General features: G+C 43.0%; 1 protein-coding gene across 1 annotated transcript in view; it reads left to right on the top strand.

The window, feature by feature from the left end:
* Positions 1–452: 452 nt before the first annotated feature.
* The window catches only part of LOC119651914 (elongation of very long chain fatty acids protein-like), a 132,437-nt gene continuing 114,534 nt past the window's right edge, over positions 453–18,355 (top strand). Inside the window, exon 1 of the mRNA XM_038055742.1 lies at positions 453–1,087. The gene's annotated coding sequence lies outside the window, so the exon portion shown is untranslated. The remainder of the gene's footprint in view (positions 1,088–18,355) is intronic.

Below are 18,355 nucleotides of genomic sequence, written 5' to 3' on the forward strand. Positions count from 1 at the left end.
AAACCAGGTATACCTGAAGCCACATGGTTGAATGATGCACACGAAGATAAACTACTGTATCTCTGATCGACACTTTCCGATGTGGTTTCCACAGATCACTGAGTAATCTAAATGTTAGATGAAATGATTCGGAAAAATTATATCAATGCAACCATATATGCGCATCGACGCAGGGGTCATTTAGAAACTGTGTATGTGGGTCGAAGCTTCTCGCATGCTGGCCATTTCCGAAGCTGCTGCAATCTCTGTATCAGTAAGATCAAGACAGAGTCTATCAAGAGAACTCATCCACTTCACCCAATTGCACTTGAGCAATCCTACGCGAAATGTACTGTGGTGGGGGGTGAAGCAGCTCGAAGAATCCCCGAAAATGCAATGCTGATCTAGCTCCCAGCTTTAGACTGCATCGACTATGTATCTTGTATCTAAAAGAGATGCTGATCTTATAATTGGATAGTATTCGATCGACAGTAAGACCCGCTGTTACTCGTTTCGTAGTTGGAAGCACCTTTGGGCCCGGAGACCCCTTAGTTTAGTGGACAAGAAAGCGGCTGAGCTTCTGACGAATCCGATTCGGAAATTGTTATGTTGCAGGTGATCGCGCTCAAGACTTTATTCGTAAGCGACACTTTGGCGAGTGCGGTACGGCGGCGATCGCGACCTGTGCCTAGGGTGTAATCCGCGGTTAAGTCTACTAGAAAGATACATAGCAAAAGTGAGATTTATTCGGCGCTAAGTGATTGTTGACGAATGTATCTTGTTAATAGTATCTATTTTCCTGGTGCTTAGTTCAGCTGATAACACTGCGTAATTCATCTTTTTTTTTGGAGAAAAAGAACTGATTCCGAAAACCACACCTGGATCGGGTTAAATTACCTTCGCTTGTAAGAGCCCGTCCTTAGGAAGCAAACGGGCTGTAAGGATCTCGATAGTGAATACAAGCCAAGTTTGTGTTATTTTACCGAGAACAACGTCCAGAGGGTATCTGATAATTGATAGTGGCGCTCAGTAAGTTACGAATTCGGGAGTAGGTCGTGCAAGAAGTGTTTACTGCTCCAACGGAAAACAGAAAGATCGTTAGTTGCTGGTAAGTGGAGATGCAAATTAACACGAACTTCAAAGAAAAAAGACCCCAGACATATCGCGGTAATACCATGCATAATACGCTCATTGTATGGTAGTCGTATGTACGCCCAAGTGAAATTTCACCAGACAAATCTTAAATATGCCTAAATAATAATCTAAATATAACCCAGGAATGATGTTAAAATCGAAAGTGGACGCCGAAATGCTGTAATGATGATGTTGAACACAGATGGATAATGGCAAACATGGGTTAACCCTTTCGAGATTGTCAATCTGCCTTCCACGAAATGGTCCATTTTTTTTAAGCCAACATAATTAGGAACGCTTTGTTTATTGTTGGAGACATGTCTTGCCCTGGATTTAGATACTTTTGTGAGCCTTTTGAAGAGAAACCCCAACATGAGACTCACACCTTATTTGAAGCCACGGTCGAACTAGATGCATGCCCAGCGCAGATAGTAATTAAGCATCACCCAGAGTCCAATTATGAGTTGCTCCGTGAATCAGATTCATGGCAACCTCCAGCCCTATTGATATCGATGTATCGCATTTGGTTCAATCTTTAATCAATGATCACATGGCTCACCATCGAGGGGTCTGGTAGGCCTGGTGCAGCAGTTGGACGACTCTTGGAATCAATCATTGCCATTCAATTTGGCCGTTTGATTCACCGCAAAGATGTTTCAACTTTGTAATGGATGGTTGTGAAAGAATTTGTGTTTTTTTTTCTTTTTAACTCCATCATCCAACCGAACTGACAAGTCAATTTTACAAAGCGATCGTTTTTCAATTCATGATGCAATTGCCAAAAAAGTTAAAGACAGACAAAAAAAACATTTCGAGGTCAACCTTTTCTTTCTCAAGTCTGTGATTTATTTCATATCTTTCTACGCTTTTTTCTCCGCTGGACCCCAATAACGCGATATCAAAAGTTTTGAATTAGTACCGATCAAATGAGTTGCTCCTCATTCAGTAAGCATAGAGGCTTGAGCGTTATATGCAGATGAAATTTGGTAGATTTTCGAAATAATCAAGTCAAGAAATATAGATTTCGACACTATTCGAAAAATTACTAATTGTAGTAGGTTGAAGAATTTCCTATGGAAAGATTTTAAAACACCAGCATTGGTAATTTCCAAGAGAAAAGATAGGCTAGTCAGCGCGGCCGGTGCGTTTGAAATAGCTTAGCTGAAGTGACCCTGCCTACATTTATCAGCACGCGAGGGTACATTGACAGGGAAAAAACCATGAAAATATAAATTTTAATGAAGTGAAGCTGATAGGAGGGAACACCCAAGCTTTTTGCAATTATCGCAACCACGTAGCTAGATTTAGATACATATATCTTTTGCCCACCAGCACCACTTCTTTTCATCACAAACCGAAAAAGATGACGAAAGCCACTTTACTAAAGAAGAGTATCTATTTCTTTTTGCTTTGCAACTTTCCGTCCGTTTAGTCTGTAGACCTAAAACCTGAATTTTCTTTGATCAAACGATTGATAGTCAAGTCGAGATCCACTAAACCAGGCGCCTTCCAGGAAAGGTTTGATCTCTTCCATGGAGCCCTATGGATACACACAGAGGGTTAGCATCCGAAGGATCATCTGATTGAAATACGAATTCCGGAGTTTCCTCTTTTCGCCTCAAGCTCCGAAATACCCTGCGAGAGCTCTAAAAAAGGACCTAAGCCATTTTTTCCAGGTCATCTTTTGCAAGCAAGTATTCCATACAGTACACCATCTTGCGTACCCTGTCATTCAGACAAGGGATCGGCTGGTCACTAGCAAATATTTCTGGCCCTGAATGAACGATGATATTAACTCTTGGACCAAACAGTGTATCGCATGCCAAAAATTTAAAGTCACCAAGCACGCAGAAAATAAAGTAGACTCACTCCCTCGGTTTACCAAGCGTGTTTACACGATCCACATCGACGAGATTCGCATGAATTCAAGTATTCCCTCACAATCATTGATAGGTTCATGCGGCGGCCTGAGGTAATACCTCTGGCCGACATTTCCGCACAAACGAGGCCATTTATCAGGAGTGGATCCCACGTTTTGGAGTTCCGGTCGAAGTCATTACTGACCAGGAAATGCAGTTTGAGTCTACTCTGTTCTCGGAATTAGACAAACTCCTTGGTTTCAAAAGCCATCGGACGACTGCGTACCACCCACAATTCCATGCGATGCTGTAACGCTGGGGTAGGATGCTGTAAGGGCAGACGATAATTTATCGTGGTCGCAAGTCCTGCCTTTGTTCAACTTGGCTTACAGTCCATCGTAAAGATTTTGCCGCCAGTTCCGCCGAGCTACTATACATGGAGAAGTTGAGACTCCCTACCGATCCTGTGCTCAATCCTAGGTCAGCCATTTCCACCACTGCGCTTTTGAGCTTCCTCCGGAACACCGTGGCTAGATTGAAATCACCCCCACCATCCCGTAATTTCTTGACGAAGGCTTGACCAAAGTTCCCGGGAGCAAACACAAAAGCCCAGGTGGAAAGAGCTGTCCTAGTATCGAGCATAGGGAGTCTCAAATTCACCCCGGATACTAGCTCGGCACTGTTGGCGGCAAACTCTTCATATATTTTATACCATTCTATCTTATCTGCTTCCATGGCCTTCCTCTTCCTCCCCCAGGTCACTGCACTCTTACCTATTCTAGGTTATCGTTGAAATCTTATCGTAGACTAAATCCAGGAACAAGTATCTGACTAGTGGGGATACCACATTAGCATTCGGAAACTTCAAGGCTTCCTGGTCTTATATTCGCAATATCCGCGACCCCGCCCAGCTTTCTCCCACTCTTATCAAGTTTGCTGACTTCTTTGCTGACTCGCCTCAAATATCGTGAGTCTTATTTTGTAATTACTTTTCCCCGGTGTATAACTGAGCTTCTCTTTTTTCTTCCCTCCCTTGTGCAGCCTATCCCACATGCTTTGTAAGGCCTACTCTTACCACAAGTCTTAGTCTGTTACTTCAGCGGTCCACTACTACCAGTTTACGAGACTTGACCAACTTCGTGACCAAATTTCTTAATTCTCTGCAAGAAATACACATCATCTCCATTCATTTCTCTAGGGCCCTTGACTCTGTTAATCACGAGTTGCTATTTTGCGGTTACTTATTACATGGCTCGCCTTCCACCTTTATTACTGTTCTTGTCGCACTTTTTTCTATGATTGAATATACTGCCCCCCCCCCTTGCGGTATAACACAAGGATCCATTCTGGGTCTACAACTACTTTTATTTTCCATTTTCACTTCAGTTTATTCGTCCTTCCATGAATCCTTTCATTTTTGGGAAAATCAGTACCATCATTGACATCATTCAACTGGTCCTGAGCGTTGATCAGGCAACGATTCTTCAAGTCAAAGTTAAGCATTTTCGGAACAAACTTCACTGATACAGGGATTATGCCCAAAATGTTTTATGTGTCTTAAACGTAATGGACTGCCTGATCCAAAAATCAATATCCTTGCTCATGGACGGCCAGAAATACTTCGCGGTGATTAACCGATTCGTTGTCCGAATGCCTGGATCCACCAGATCGTGAATGATGTGAAACACTTTCTCTCGGAAATCGGTGTTGAGCCGAAAATAGGAAACTCCCCAAATGTGTATTTGAAGTTAATCCTCACGCAATAAGGATCAAAAATCATCACAAAATCGACAGTGGCGGGAATCTTGACCTCTGCAATACGTGACAAAGGGTCAACAACAATGTTATCTTTTCCAAGCTCAAGTGCCGAAGTTGGCGAAGGGATGCCTTGTCAGCCTTTTATTTCAAAGTAAAAGTGAGTGGCTTATGGTCTGTGAACAATGTGAACGGCCTTTTCGATCCAGACAAGAAGGTGTTAAGGATCAAATGATGGTGGACGACCTTGGGCAAAAAACGACGATAGAAGCTTAACATGGGCAAGAACCTGTTCAGATCCTTAACAGTTTTTGGAAGCGGAAAGCTCCAAATTGCTTGCTCCTTGACTGGATCCAGTTGGATGCCCTCAAAGGTAATCAGATGGCCGAGGAATCTCACCGGGACCTGGGATCGTAGGAATTTGCTTTTTTCTCTTTCCATCGTTAAGTACTAAGCCGGCCTGGAAGAGACGTTAATAAATACACTTGAAATGTTCTAAATGCTCAAACTCAGAAGAAGACGCGACCAGAATATCATCCAAATATACGAAACTGAAGTAAAGGTTTTGTAGCACAAAGGTTTGCGCGGCTTTTTTCAGTCCAAAATTTATCCAAGTAGACTCAAAAATTCCGAAAGGTGTGCATATTACCGTTTTCTTAATGTCTTCAGGAGCTACATGGATTTAATGCTATGCCTTGACTAAATCCAAGGTCGAGAAAATACGGCAGTTGCTATAAAGTGCACAAAATCATAGATGGACTATCCGTCTGGAATCGTCTGAGCATTTAGACGTCTGTAATCGCCAAAATGAGGAGTCAGTTGTGTTGATGTGGTGCTGAACATCATGCTTGACGGTCATCATTATCAACAGCTAAGCAACCGGTATCCAGTCTAGACCTGCCTTAATATGGAACTCCAGACTCCCGGTTTCGCGCCCAGGCCCCAAATTTGACATCCCTAAAAGCTGTCTGGCGTCCTGACCTACGCCATCGCTCCATCTCAGACAGGATCTACCTCCTCTTCTTCTTCTACCATAGATATTGCCCTTGTTGACTTTCCGCGCTGAATCATCCTCATCCATATGGGCAACCTATTGAGCCGGATTTTATCCATACCCTGACGGTAGTGGTATCACTCATAGAATTCGTCGTTATGTAGGCTACGGTAGTGATGATGCCGTATTTCTGAAAAAGTGTGTCTGCAACGTCTTCAAAAATGATGGAAAGCGTGCTGCATGAGCAGAATGAGATTTTTTATGATGACCTGAGGAAAGTTGTGGATCAATGAGGGACTTATTATGTATACCCACTAGCAACCCATAGTGGTACAGGAAATCCGCGCCTAAGATGGGTATACTGATGTTCGCGATAATGAGGCGCCAAGAGAACGACCGTTGAATTCCTAAACTCAGGTCTACCTGCCTGTAGCCATACGTACGGATCGACGAAGAATTCGCTGCCGCGAGTTTTAACGATTGCGAATGGCGAGATATGGGAAGAACCGAGACTTTTGGGCCTGTATCGACGAGGTAGTTGCGCGGCTCAAGTGATCGTAAATTGTAAGGAGACATGGTGCAGCATTTCGGATAGAAGTCGTCAGAAATTTCGGCAAGTCTGGTTTTTTCGGTGCAAAATTGCAGGGGCTGGTATGTTTATTAGTTTTTTCAGCGAAGCTATAATGGTACCAGCATGCCTCGATACTTGCCGAAGGTCCCTACGACCTAATAACCGATCGCCCATTCCGGAAGGCGGAGACTTTGATCTAGTCCTAATTCCCGAACGCAGAGCACCGACGGCCTCTGCCAACTCACAGGCGATGGCTGTTATTGCTACCACCATCTGCTGCAGCTGAGCCACCTGGTCTAAGTTGTTGGGAGATACCTCGCTAACCATGGGGTCATGAATTTTGTTCACGATGACTGCTAACATGTCCAGAGACCCGAATCCGCACATGCCAGGATAGCCTGTGTGCTCTCCGTATGTCAGGATTAAAAATGTAGACTGTTGCTGAATGACTTGTTGCTGCTGATATTGCTGTTGTTGTGCTGGAGGTGGCAGGTGTTGCAGTTATGGTGGTGGTGGATTTTGATGTTGATAGATGATGGTAACGGCCAAAAGAATACCAGTACCTGAGCCAATAGATCTAATAATAACATAATATAATAATAATATGGATAGGACACCGGTCATAAACCATAAAAATCAGCTGCTGTTGGGAAGTATCGGGTTTGTGCGTCCGACACGCAAGTTGCTCATTCTGCTACACCACTGTCACTATTGTGGTAGGTGGAATTCAGGTATCCTTGTCTTGGTGGTGAATAGCATCAGTTGCGTTTTTGTTGTGTTTATGCTGAGTCCACATCTTGCGGCCCACAGGCACACCTTTCGCAACAATCCTTCCATGATGTCGCTCATAATGGACAGAAACATCCCTGATACTAATATCACCAAGTCGTCGGCAAACGCCACCACCTTCACCCCGCTGCTGTCCAATGTACGTAAAATTTTGTCCATTAGAGGTGGCGCCACCCTGGGGCGTGTCTCTGTTCACAGCTCTGGACAAGTGGTTGCCTCCCAGATCGGACTGGATTATCCTGGTACTCAGCATGGATATAATCCAATGCGTGAGATACCCCTCCAATTCAATACCGGTCAAGGCTTCCTTGATAGCGTTGGTACTGACGTTGTTAAAAGCTCCCACTATATCCAAAAAGGCGACAAGGGTATACTACTTGTACTGCGTAAAGAGCGTATTTCACACGATCCCATTCCTTCTTCTACGAGGAATCTGAAATATTGAGATTTTGTCAAAAATTTGGTGCCGCTCGTTCCATAGATGTTCGTCTGGATGACTCCCAGTGCCATTAACTTTCCGATCGGTAGGTTTGGGGTTGAATGGCACCATCTGCTTTAATAAGACTTAATGCAGATACTGTTCCAATCTTTCTTTCTTCCATCATAGCCTCTATGATGGCCCATGCAACCTCATTGTAACTGAGATGGCATAGAATATAGCGAAGTCCAGTTGACCAGGATTCCTAAGCAAACCATTTTCGAAATTTCACCTGCAGTAGCATTCAAGCCCCGAGATTTCTTTCTTTTTTATAGAAAGAAGATGATCATCTAAAGATTCCCCAACTGTCAAATAAATTGTTACCACTCGAATAAAAATAAATTAAAAAGATACAAAGTTTACTAAAAACCTGATTTGTAGCTTAACAATAAACAAAATAAATTATTGCAACAGCTCAAAGTCAAAAATGTTGTATAAAATATTCCAGAAATCTCCTCCAGCCGCCATTGAATTGGCCCAATCCCAATTTGGTTTACCAAACAAAAATAAATACTGAACACATGGAGGAGTGACCTTGCGCAAATAATCAGGAGTCCATACAGAAATACAAAATTTAAAAGCTCATATCTGTATTCATTCAAAAATGGTCTTTTAATTTCAAACCAGTTTTGTAAATTCAGGGGTTGTATCGGTGTTTTTCCATCATGTGACAAAGAATAAACGTAAGAACACACGTCCAAGTTTTGCATTCTAATTTTCCTTTTTTTGAAAATGGTGTATGCTAAAAGACAATCTAACTTTACATCCGGAATACATACGTATCCGGACTTTTAAATTAGATTGATTCGGTTATTTTCCAAAACCAACCAGTTTCCAGTGGTCACATGAAACTTAGGTTGACAAACAAAAACCTATCAAACATCGAAGCATAATTTATGGAAATGCTAATGAATAAGGAAGAGGCCGTTTCCTTTTGATCGGCCATTCAAGGTTATTAGGATTCTTAGGAATCAAATAGAAATAATACCACGCGATTTACAAATACGTTTTCCATGACCTTTTAATCATATTAAAGAAGGTATATTTGAATATCTAGAATAGACAGCGAAACTCTTCCAAAGCTAATTCTATTAAATCAACGGACATTTATATGAAACAAGTATGACAAAACCTGAGCACCTCAGTGAATAAATAATGGTCTCTTTATGTAAATGTAGTATTTCGGGAACCAGTTATATCCTTTTTCAGCACGTGTACATCTTTCTTTGTTTGTATGTTTCCTCTTCACTCATTTTTGAAGTAGGAAGTATCTACATATCTAATGAATAGACTTGAATCTTCCGTACGTAATCTTGTCAAATAAATACAAAAGGAGAAGAGCCTCTCTGCATACGTTATCATCCTGCCTAATTCTCACCCAATGACCTCTCGTGACCATAACAATGAGTTTCGTGTAAATGTTATTAGAATGTTACAAAATTTCTAGGGCTTTCATCATCATCATCAACGGCGCAACAACCGGTATCCGGTCTAGGCCTACCTTAATAAGGAACTCCAGACATCCCGGTTTTTCGCCGAGGTCCACCAATTCGATATCCCTAAAAGCTGTCTTGCGTCCTGACCTACGCCATCGCTCCATCTTAGGCAGAGTCTGCCTCGTCTTCTTTTTCTACCATAGATATTTTCACCGCGAATCCCGTTTTTCCGCATAATTTTCATCACGGGTCGGATTTCCACTCTATGGTCCTGCACCTACCCTTATAAAAATTGTACTTATCTCAAAGTGACCTACCCAATTTCAACTCAGATATTACTTAAATTGTCCACTGACGTCTATTATTTGTACACTCATAAACCAAATCGTGATTTTTTTTTGGCGAGACCCGATTGGCAATAAATCTTAAACAAAAACTAATAAAGGCTAACCAATGGAGAACTGCGTTATGAAATTGTTCCACGCATTAACGCAACTTGGATTAAGTGACAAACGTCTCAAATCTAAAATTGAACGCAATGTCGTCCGCCCTCTATGGTTTCGGGTGTTGGCTGACTATAAAAATCAATGAATGGCGTTTTGCGGTAATGGATCATGATGTCGATGATACTTTAGGAGCTATGCTAACATACAAATTATTGTGTGCCGAAGTAGATGTTTACCATTACCTGATAATAGGAACAACTAAAGCCTGTCCCCAAGCAGGTGTGCTGTCACCACTTTTGTGGATGATATTGATCGACACATAGCAGTGGACTGTCAGTATACGCCCAAGCTTATGCGAATAACGTCGTTGCGCTAGGAGTTGATCAAGGCCTTGCAATGATTTGTTGCTGATCTAATTGACAGTAAGTTCCGCAAACACGCTTTCAATAAATCCAAATAAGATCCCGATGGTCTTATTTACAAAAAATAGGGGACTGAATGTTGTTTTACTTTCAAAAATAAAGGGAGTAATCCTTCAATGTTCCAAACAAATGAAATAACCGAGAGTTGTTCTAGATTAGAAGCTACTTTGAAATAAAAGATATAATGGGCCCGAATGCTAAGGTCTCTTACACTGGCCTCTCAAAAACAGAACAGGATTCTGAGTCGGAGGAGTGTCCTTTTACTTTGCGATAATATACAATAGCACATATTTTAGGCTGAAGTGCATATGATTCAAAAACAAACAACAGTCCCTTCGTCACCTTAAAAATCGTTAAAGAATGTAAAAATTAATAAATCTAGATTCAATATCGTAGAACCACTTTGTACCTTAGCAAAAGTCGGGGGCGGAATCGATAATTTAGATGTCAATAGCATTGCTAAGTGCTGCTACTTAAAGCTGACAACAACCTTCCCACACGAACAAGTGGCACATCCTGAATTCCGCTAAACAAACCAAAGTTTTTCTGTCATGTCGAAAAGGAAGAAGCCTTACAGAAGTATTGTGGACATTCTAACGATCCGCAATACTGTTACGGGAAAGCAGAATCTACGAAACGTTTCCTATACGAGAGTCTAAGGATGCATCAGCCATCAGATTTTTTTTAATCTCCATTTGATCGTGTCCAACATCATATAGATGTGGATCTCCCATATCCCAAACAATAATCTAGCTTTAGCCTAACTTAGGCTCAAACTATTGGCGGTTTACCTTGGACATAATTCGCACCCTCATCGTGTTTTTTTGCTGCTCCCAGGGCAGAGGTGAGGCAGCGTCTGATGAATTGCCCCTATCCCGGTCGAAACCGTCAGTCCTTATTTTAGATTGCATACCATCATCATCATCATCATCATCAACGGGGCAACAACCGGTATCCGGTCTAGGCCTGCCTTAATAAGGAACTCCAGACATCCCGGTTTTGCGCCGAGGTCCACCAATTCGATATCCCTAAAAGCTGTCTGGCGTCCTGACCCACGCCATCGCTCCATCTTAGGCAGGGTCTGCCTCGTCTTCTTTTTCTACCATAGATAGTGCCCTTATAGACTTTCCGGGTGGGATCATCCTCATCCATACGGATTAAGTGACCCGCCCACCGTATCCTATTGAGCCGGATTTTATCCACAACCGGACGGTCATGGTATCGCTCATAAGCTTCGTCGTTATGTAGGCTACGGAATTGTTCATCCTCACGTAGGGGGCTAACAATTCTTCGGAGGATTCTTCTCTCGAACGCGGCCAAGAGTTCGCAATTCTTCTTGCTAAGAACCCAAGTCTCCGAGGAATACATGAGGATATCATAATCTTGTACAGTAAGAGCTTTGACCCTATGGTGAGACGTTTCGAGCGGAACAGTCTTTATAAGCTGAAATAGGCTCTGTTGGCTGACAACAACCGTGCGCGGATAAAGGCAGTTTGTACGTCTCGGGTGGTTCTTCCCATGATGTCGATATCGTCAGCATAGGCCAGTAGTTGGGTGGACTTAAAGAGGATCGTACCTCTTGCATTTACCTCAGCATCACGGATCACTTTCTCGAGGGCCAGGTTAAAGAGGACGCATATAGGGCATCCCCTTGTCTTAGACCGTTGTTGATGTCGAATGGTCTAGAGAGTGATCCTGCTGCTTTTATCTGGCGTCGCACATTGGTCAAGGTCAGCCTAGTCAGTCTTATCAGTTTCGTCGGGATACCGAATTCTCTCATGGCCGTGTACAGTTTTGCCCTGGCTATGCTATCAGTAGGCGGCTTTAAACTCGATGAATAGATGGTGCAACTGTTGCCCATATTCCAACAGTTTTTCCATCCCTTGCCGCAGAGAGAAATCTGATCTGTTGCTGATTTGCCTGGAGTGAAGCCTCTTTGGTATGGGCCAATGATGTTCTGGGCGTATGGGGCTATCCGGCCTGGCAAGATGGCGGAGAATATCTTATAGATGGTACTCAGCTACGTGATACCTCTATAAATGCTGCACTGTGTGATATCTCCCTTTTTATGTATGAGACAGATAATGCCTCGTTGCCAATCGTCAGGCATTGATTCGCTGTCCCATACCTTGAGCACAAGTTGATGAACCACTTGGTGTAACTAGTCGCCTCCATATTTGACCAATTCGGCTGTAATTCCATCGGCTCCTGCCGACTTATGACTTTTTAGCCGATGAATTGCACGGACTGTTTCTCCTAAACTTGGTGGTGGCAGTATTTGTCCGTCGTCTTCAGTTGGCGGGACCTCCAACTCGCCGATGTTCTGGTTGTTCAGTAGCTCATCAAAGTACTCAACGCATCGCTCTAATATGCCCATTCTGTCGGAAATCAGATTTCCCTCTTTGTCTCGGCAGGATGAGGATCGATGTGTATAAGGCTTCATCCTGCTGATTTGTTGGTAAAACTTCCGCGCCTGATGCGGTTGCTCCCTGTACTTTTCGAGTTCAAAGACTTGTTGGTTCTCCCAGGCTTCGTTTTCCGTCTGTGAAGTCGCTTCTCCGCTCGACGGAGTTCATGATAAGTCTCTGCGCGTGCCCGCGTTCCTTGAGAATGCAGCATTACTCGGTATGCGGCATTCTTCCGTTCCGTTGCTAGCTTACATTCATCGTCAAACCAGCCGTTCCGACTCCTTTTGCGGCTGGTGCCAAGTATGTTTGTGGCCGTGTCCATGATAACGTTCTTCAGGTGATTGTGAAGATCATTTATTGATGCTTCATCTCCAGGTCCTCTGTTGACTGCAGTTATTGCGGCATCCATTTCCCTCTTATAGGTGTTGCGGAGGGTTGTGTTGTGGATGGCTTCAGTGTTCACTCTCACCTGAATGTCAGAGGGGGTTCTAAGTGGTATTGTTATTCGAGCTCGGAGCACCATGCCAACGAGATAGTGATCCGAGTCTATATTGGCCCCCCTATATGTTTTGACATTCATCAAGGCTGAGTGGTGGCGGCGTTCAATCAACACGTGGTCAATTTGGTCGAAAGTGGTCCCATCTGGGGAGGCCCATGTGTGTTTGTGGACCGTTTTCCGGGCAAACCAGGTACGCTGCTAATTGAATAATCCGCAGTCCGTTATCATTTGTATTTTCGTGTAAGCTATGGGAGCCAACGTATCGCCTTAATACGGGCTCCTTCCCTACTTGGCTATTAAAATACCCAAGTATGATTTTGATATCATATCTGGGACAGGTATCCTTTTCCGACTCTGCAGGGGCATGAACGTTAATGAGGCTTATATTTCTAAACTTGCCTCGCAAGCGCAGAGTGCATAGCCGTTCGCTTATGTTTTCAAAACCGATAACAGCAGGTTTCATTTTTTGGCTGACTAAGAAACCTACTCCGAACACATGGTTTACTGGATGACCGCTATAATATATGGTGTAGTGGCTCTTCTCCAGGAAACCGGTCCCTGTCCATCGCATCTCTTGCAACGCTGTTATATCAGCCCTATATTGGGACAGGGTATCGGCTAGCTGCTCGTCAGCTTCATCTCTGTACAAGGAGCGCACGTTCCATGAGAAAATGCGCAAATCGTTATTCCGTGTTCTTTGCCGGGTCCGTCGTTTTAAAATCCGTCCTATCCGAGGCTCCTGTTGTGGCTTCATAACATAACATGTAGGGTTATCAGCCCTACCCAACCCCCAACCTGGAGGACCAGTTGGTACAATTTGTCCCGTTTTTAGGCGCGGGAGACTCGCCTTCATCCTTCTCCGTCTGCAGCTTTTCGTTAAGAAAGAGCTCCCAGCGGTCACCACGTGAAGGTGGAGATAGGGTTTGGTAGTAGAGCTGTTGGTGTTGGTTCAGCAGGCATTTCCCAGGTTTTATGCTCCATCGTGGGTACCAATCCACGTTTCGCCCTGGGGCCTATACTACCCTTTGACCCTTGGTCAATATCACCCGAAAGTGGATACTCTCACATAATATATGCATATATTACGTGCTACATACTAAAAAATACACAAAACCTTTCGTACCTGAAGCGTCCAGCTTCCGGTTTCCCGACTTGTTTATATTTGATGTTGGTTAAATTGTTGGAATTTGCTAATAATATTAAACTCGGGGCGTGAGGCATATGAGGTTGATCATTATCAACAGAGGGCTTTCCATCAAATGACTTATTTAAATTGGTTTCTGGAAAATAGAGGACAATGGGATTTTTAGCTATTATATATTACACGGAGCTACCGTGCACTCGTCGCTCCTCACATCTTTTTCTTTTTCTTCAGCTTTCAGTTCAAAAGCGGGGTCGGCGCGTGGTGATCGGTTTTATCATTTTATTTTATTAAATGCCTGATCAGGATGTAATCTCGAGACCTTTAAATCCCCATCCAGCGTATCAAGCCACCACTGTTTTGGCCGGTTTTTTGGTTGCTTACCATTGCCTTCGATGTTCTGACCAATATTGGTCGTTGAATTCTCGTTAGCGTGAATTACGAGACCACACCATCGAAAACGCCTCTCTCTCTTGCAGTTTTCCCACGATCGGTGCAAACCCATATCGATCGCGGATATTTTCATTTCAGACGTAATCAAAACGTGTCACGCCACCAGTGCAATGCAACATCTTCGTCCCGATTACCGCAGGACGCCGTTCATTGTCCTTTATAGTCGGCTAACACTTAGAACTAAAGAGAGCGGCAGACGGACAACATTGCAGTAAATTTTAGATTTGGGACGTGCGCTGATACGTGGATCACAAAGAACACCAGTTGGGGAATGCCACTTCATCCAGGTTGCATTAATGCGTGAAACAATTTCATTACGCAGTTCTCCATTGGCTGATAGCATTAACTCAAGATATTTAAATCGCTGAGTTCTGGCAATGGCAGTAACCTGCCCTTCGAGATATTTAAATCGCTCAGTCTGGCAATGGCAGTAACCTGCCCAGAACTGAGCGACTTCAATATCTCGGGTCAATGCTATAAGCCAATGGAGAACTACGTTATGCTCCGCACATAGGGAAACACAAAACCTTTTATACTTGAAGCTTCAAGCTTCCGGTTTCCCGACTTGTTTTGTATGTTTCCTGTTCACTCATTTTTGAAGTAGGAGGTATCCACATTTCTGATGAATAGACTTGAAACTTCCGTTCGTAGTTTTTTCAAATAAATACAAACGAAAGACAAATTGATGTTTCCGAGTTCTTCAATATACACATTAGTATATGCTTGTCGGGAAACCTTGCATACTCCGCTCGTTCAAAATGTACTTCTTCTTTTTGGCTCCACAAATATTTACTGATAGTGGTCTGATCATCGTAAATTTTTCAAGTCTGATTCGGAATTTTCCAAACCACATTCAGAATTTTCAAACTAAGTTCAGACCTCTCGAAATTAACTTCAGACTTTTCCAATTCAATTTCAGAATTTTCCATTTCAAATTCAGATTTTTTCATTTCAAAATCTGAATTTTCCATTTCCATTCAGAATTTTTTCAATGTTTTACTATATACTAACTTGTCACCAGTGAATAAGGACGGAGATAGGATTCTGTGAAAAAAAAATTTGAGTTGGCCATCAGTTTTCTATCATTATTTGTTTCTGATAAATCTGAATCAGAGCCTATATTCATTATTTTTGGCAGATCCTCTTTACACTCTCGGTATTACCTTCCTAGCAAGGCAATTGACTCAACCATATCTCACATCAAAGAGGAGTTTTATGGGGAAAGGGATGTCAAGTTAGGTTTTACTAGTAAAGATCTGCGCTGAGCTTAGAATAGATCTTTGACGAACCTCTTATTTATAGGCTTCGGGGAGACCAGGTATTTTTTATGGTATATAGCTCCATGCTTTGTCATTTCAAACAAGCTTATATTTTTGTAAGTATGAATTAAAGTGTCTGCAACCTATGGACTAAACGACGAATGAAAATGTATCTTGTGCTAGAAAAATACTATAAAGCTATGAGTAACTATGACATGGCCATTTGCAATCTTGAGAGGTCAAATTTTCTCAAGCCGACCCCACTTTTGGAAAATAGACCCATGATATAAGTGATCAATGTATAAACCCTGCACTTACTACCCCTTCCCCTCCCCTCTTACAAGTTATGTCAAAATTTAAAAAAAATTTGCTTTGTGGTGTTGGCCGTGTGAGGTCTACAATTGCCATGGAACAGGCAGATACTCTTTGTCAGCACCAACCTACTCGTATTCTTAATCGCCATTGTTTAAGGTTTTATGTAAAACAAAACTTTATTAAAATTGGCAGACAGACAGACAGTCTGCCTCTCTGTCTGTCAAACAGGCTTTCCTTAGAAATGGTTACTCTGATTGATGGGAAATTTGCCGGGAAAGTGGGAACTGTCAATCCCCCTCATACAGTGGGTCATATCGTTCTACGTCGCGTTTGAGTTGCAATTGCAATTTTTTGCTTTCAGATAATATAGTCAAGTGGGATGTCAAATGAAAGGCCTCGATTAGTACTTTTCAATTCTGACATTTAATACAGAAATGGGGGATGCATGTGCTGATGGTCTCCCCTGAGCCAAATGTGCCGCCATTTTGGAATTATTTTATAGCAAAAAAATGATCCTGAGCTAAGAGTTTTCAAGATGGTAACCTCGAATTGATCTCTGTTTAGAGGGGAAGAGCCAGTATATACTGCAACATATCAAACAAAAAATATTCCCTACGGAGTACATTTACTTCCTGGATGAGCCTCATAATAATAATCGTTGGGGCCTTGAAGTGTGTTAGAGCACTTCATTCAAGACCGTAACGGTACACTAGGAGGCAATATGGTCAGCATTGCGCTCGCCCGAGATTATTACCCTGATTTCACTCAGGTACTCATTCACAGCTGAGTCGACTGGTATCCGACGTCAAATCACGATACAAATTCCACTGCCACCAGTGAGATTTGAACCGCGACCTTCCTTACAATAGCCTCGTGCTCTAACCACTCAGTTATCCGGACACAATACAATAGATATAAAAAAAGGTTACGTTATGTAACTCACTCTATACGTGGAATTTCATAGTTCCCATATGTCCACCAAATTTCATTCAGATCCGTTTAGCCGTTTTGGAGAAAAGTGCGTGTGACAGACAGACAGACAATGAATAATAATAAGGTAATACATAACATATTACCGCACCTTATTACGTTTCCTGCAATTCGCAGATGTGGCTGTGCAGCGAGGCGCAGACCAGTACCGCTTTATCACTCACAGCGGCACATCCCTGGCCATCATCAAGGAACGTTTTCGGCTTAAGGTCATCGCGGAAATCGGTAACCGAGAGTCGATGGAGATAGAGGCAGCGGCATCAGTAACACCACTATAGGCAACAGTTTCAATACTCGCCGAAGCACTCTTCTCCACCGTCCAGCTGAAGTTTCTGCTGAGGTTTGGGACGAATTCCAAATAGTGTGTACAGAATTCTTGGAAATGGATCCTTCGCATAGACCCAGGCTCTATGCATTTCCAGCAACTCCGAGAGTTCTGTCTCAAATCAATGATGAGATTGCATCTCGGCTGTGTGATGATATGTTACTTGTGTATTGTGGTGTAGTTACGGTTGTCAGATTGCACGGTCAGAAGATTCGTTTTCGCGTTATTGGTTTAAGTGACCAAAAAGATCCACCATGCAAAAGGCCGGACATTGCTAGGCTGATATAAATCGGCACTGGCAATGCCTGCAGACGAGTGAGAAATAAAGTGCAGACGGTTTACAGGAACTATGTCATCCCCAGTGAGACACCCGTAGTTGAAATTCTGGATACACTAAAGCAGAAACTTTCTGTCATATGCAGTCGGTTGCGACGATATGGCGAATTTCATTCCAGACACGTCCAGAATGTAACTCACGCAAGGAATCAGCGGAGTTTTTTTTTCGGATCACTCAACGAATCCCAACAGAGTGTCCTGACCGTACAGTTTTCGATGACGGAAGCGAAAGAATATTGAGGTGGACTTTAGAGATTACCCGTCCAGCATGCTGATCACGCCACTGCGCCTGGCACGAATTTCGCGGATGCTACCGAAGAGGAAGTTCGACGAGCCATAAACAGCGCAAAGAACTAGAGAGGAAAGCCGGTTGGCACTTAGTATAAATTAGGTTATTAATCGCCAAAGAAATTTCCGCCCTTCCTCACTGCGGGAATTAATTCCCTTGTCCCAAAAAAGGATACGGTGCAGGACCCCGCGGACACAAGATCGATTACTTGCTTTCCAACCCTCTACAAATTCATAACGACCATTATTAGTGGAAGGGTCAATGCGCACCTCGAGACCAATAACCTTCTGTTCGAGGAGCAGAACGGCTGCTGATTCGGTTCAAAGGGTTGCAAAGAACAACTCATTATCGATTCGGTAGTTGTAGGATAAGCAACTAGAGGCCAAAGAAATCTTTTTAAACCAAGGCTTTCGACAGTGTACCGCATACCTGGATAATCGACGTCCTAAGTCTGTATTGCATTGATCCCAAACTAAT

This window comes from Hermetia illucens, chromosome 3 (assembly GCF_905115235.1).
Source record: "Hermetia illucens chromosome 3, iHerIll2.2.curated.20191125, whole genome shotgun sequence".
Taxonomy (NCBI): domain Eukaryota; kingdom Metazoa; phylum Arthropoda; class Insecta; order Diptera; family Stratiomyidae; genus Hermetia; species Hermetia illucens.